Consider the following 3,897-nt stretch of genomic DNA (forward strand, 5'->3'; position numbering starts at 1 on the left):
GATTGGCAATGGCTACCTTTAAAGACATGCAGAGAGTCACCAGGAGGTCCATCTTCCTTCTGTCCTAACCGCCTCCAGCACTGGGAATAGAAGCTGCCCAACCTGCCTGCTGAAGTCCGCTCCTACCCTGCTAGCAGCAGTACCCAAACAGCAGCTGCTCTTTGTGCAAGTGTTTTCTTATGTTTCTAGCTGAGTGATTAACAGTCCTGGTGAGATAAAGGTGCTGCCATCTTCTCTGAAGTACTATGAGCAGTATGGGTATGAGGGAGGGGAACCTGAGGGCACAGGTGTGTGCCTTTTCTTGCTACAGCTCCCCAGATCAGTAGTGCAAGGAAATTAACTGATTCAAATGAGTCAGGAATGAAAGAGAGTAGCACCTCTCCCAGCTGGGTGAAAGGAGCCGTTGAGTTGTACACTGAGCACCATGTATTGCTTCTTGAGAGCATAAAGTCTTCCAGGGTTTTGCATCAAGGGATACTTCTTTTGCAGCAGGATGACCCCCATGAAGGTGAAATAATGTATGGGCAGGTGATGTAGAAATAGGGCTGAAGGAGTGAGAAAGATGGAGCAAAGAGCAATAAAGGGAGAGAAGAGAAACAGTACCACACAAGGAAGATCCCTGCAAGCTCCTTAGGAGCTAAAGGAGAAAAAAGCCCCTGGTAAGTGCCTTTCTTCGGTGAGGGATGTTTAGTCCATAGAAGCATGAGCACTGTAATGTTACCAAAGACTTACATACACAGAGCAGCTTTCACCACCCAGCTAGGATAATTTATACCATTGAGCATAGCACAACTATGACTGTCATGCCTCCATGAAACATGTGTGGCTGCATGCAGTAACAATATGAGTCCTGGGCTACAACAGTCTTGTGTCTGTCTGTGGTCAGATCCATCACATAAATCTAGTGTATAGTGGAATTCCTGTGCTCAATCTGTACTGACCAGTCCAAAGGTATGAAGGTTTACCATCTTGCTCAGTTTCAGGGGTTTGGGCATGTAAGCATATCTACACCCATGAGCCTCAGGGAATTGACCTGTAGGCGACACAGCGCTTAGCATATCATAAAGGTACATGAAATGAAATGCGTTTTGGTTCCTAGCAAGAGGGTTGAGCAGCCAGAAGTTATCCAGTATCTTCAGAGAGGGGTGCAGGGTAAAGCAGAGAGAGGCTCTGCAGAAGGAATTGTCAGGATTGTAAGCCTGCCCAGGATGCCCATGGGGAAGACAATTATGAGTTAGCTCTGCATTTGTCAATCTCTGCAAGGTTTACTCTCCTGAAGGAAAAGATGAAATAATTTATCAATGGAGAGTGTCAGCTTCAACAACTGTTAACAGAACAAGGGGATGTGAAAGCTGTCGCTTTTTCCCTACCTGGTTTTGGAGAGAGCAGATTCAGCAGATGTCAGCTAACACCTGCACATTTCTGTCCTTGCTCTGTTTCCATCTCCTACTCAACCAGTGGAAGGGAAGATAACTGGCTGAGGCAGGCGCATACGGTGCTGGGGACAAGGACAGTGGACTCAGAGCTGCTTGTTCAAGTGGCTGTTTGCAGACATCTCAGCAGCCTTTAATCATGGTAACAGGACTGCTTTGCCTGAAGCCAGCTCTATATAGATAGATGTCAGATACAAACTAAGAAAAAGGCTGTTTTATCACTTAAGATAAATTTTCTCCTAAGCATCTCATTTAAATAAATCCATTTGGTCACTACCCCTAAGAAATCTGTCAGAAAAGCTCAGGTGGAAGCTGCACTCAGAGTTAGCAAACAAAGCAGCTACCAGGGCCCAGATCAGGAGCAGGAGCCTTGTGTGATTCCACCCTGAGACACAGGATCCAGCCAGAGACACGAGTCCTTGGTGGGGCGCAGCTTGTAAACAGCAAAGAAGGGTTAGAAGTGCAATTAGTCCGTGTGACAACTGTGACCACCTTCTGTCACCACCCTGGGCCAAGCCAAATCCCCCTTCCTCCCTCTCTTGCACAAAGCTGGGCCAGGTCACTGGGCTTATAAACATACCCAGCTGCCTGTCAGCCCCAGGGGGGAAAACAACAAACACACCCACAGCAACAGGCAGGCCTGTATATGGGCAAGCCCAGACTATTGGCTGGCATGGCTGGCTGTCAGACCTTGGATGGATTGTAAGTAGGGAAGTCTAGGATACTGGAGAATCATTATGGGATTTAATCGTGGTCAGCCCTCTTCTTGTGGTCAGCACTGACATAGATAGCCCAGCACAGCACAAGGAGAACTAACATTATAGTATGGGTAGCAAGGTACTGTGCAACCCAAGCTACAGGATGTGGAAAACACAGAGGCAGTTCCTTCATTTTCTCTAAGCCATTTCCTACTGGTTCATGCATCTCCACTCAGGAATGCAGGATTGAGGGAAAAAAGGCTAATGGCTGAAACTCCATGAGCCATTGCATGTTTCCCAGTCAGGGACCAGATGTCTTCTCATCCAGCCACTTTTAGTCCCACAGATCTTTGTCATGTCAGTGGGACTTTATGACTTCTCATGGCTTCTCAGCTACAGGCAGCTCTGGAAGACATCAGCTGGGTTGTAGTCACTGCCAACATGCCCTTAAGTGAGTAAGGGCATGAAATGAAAGGTAATAAATTCTCACCATCTTTATGTCCCAGCTATTACCTCTTTCTATCCCTGTGCTCAGAAGGACAGCTGTTCAGAACAGAGTCATATTTTGTGATTTTTATCAAAGCTCTGGCATGATTTGTCTTTGAAGTGAAAGTCAAAACTCAAGAACAAGCAGTGTGGGAGGAGGCAGGCACAGGTACTATGCAGTCTTGCATCTGCCCTATCATATTCCCTGGCCTGAGATGCTTTCTCCCACTCATTTTTGGGATCTGGTGCTCAGTCTCTCTGCAGTCTCAAGACCTGACATCTGTGTGCAGACTAGGAAAGGTCACATGGTATGGTCAACATGCAGTCCTGTTTGAGAGACAAGGCTACGAGAGAACTCTGGGGAATATGGAGAATTACTCCTTCACTACCTTTGCTAAGAAACTTCAGCCATAGTTCTAGTAATGATACTTAACAGGATTTAACTGGGAAGGGGTGGAAGACTGGAAGATTATATGCTGCAAGTTTCTAGAAATTATGCCAGCAGCCTAACTGGAGAGGTCCTGAAGGCTGGACTTCTGCCCTGCATTTGGTCACTGGTCAGCCAGCCCGACAGTCTTTCATTACTCTTCCTGTAGAAAGAGGAGATGACACTGACTCCACTATCCAACCCAGTCCTACCATCCCTTTTATGTCCTGAGTCCAGCCAATATCACAACAATGTTGGAGACACTGCTGATCTGTGGTTAGTCCAAATAATTTGCCTAAATTCTCTCTTCAGCAATCAACATTTTAATTCTCAGATGACTCACCTGTGGCACTGTTTGACCATTATTATGACCTGGAGCAACCACTTTCATATCTGCCTGCATTTTTACATCTCTGTCTAGCAAGCAGCTTCCACTTCCACTTCTTCCTACCAACACTTCCTAACTGGAAGGAGTGTTATGACCAAGGGATCTGCCCAGTTAACAGATCCAGGCTCAACCCATCACCCTGCCCCTGCAATACTAAAGTGCTGGCCCATGTCTTCCCTATACCCTGCCGGCTCCGGTCTGCATCACAGTCCCCAGGCTCCTGCTGATCGTCAGTATTCAGGATCCATATGGAGTGTACAGTGCAGAAGAGGGGGCAGAATCCGTTGTGAGGTGCACAAGGGGGTCCAGAAACATAGACCACATGTTTCCTACCAAAAGCCATGGGATCCATGCTCCCAGCCTGTGCATGCAGTGTGCTGCAGGCACCAGGGCACTAGGGCCTGGATTCACACTTCTCGGATGGCAGTCGCTGCAGCCAGAACCCACAGTGCAGCGAGCTCTGTA

The sequence above is a fragment of the Athene noctua genome, chromosome 2 (assembly GCF_965140245.1).
Source record: "Athene noctua chromosome 2, bAthNoc1.hap1.1, whole genome shotgun sequence".
Lineage (NCBI taxonomy): Eukaryota > Metazoa > Chordata > Aves > Strigiformes > Strigidae > Athene > Athene noctua.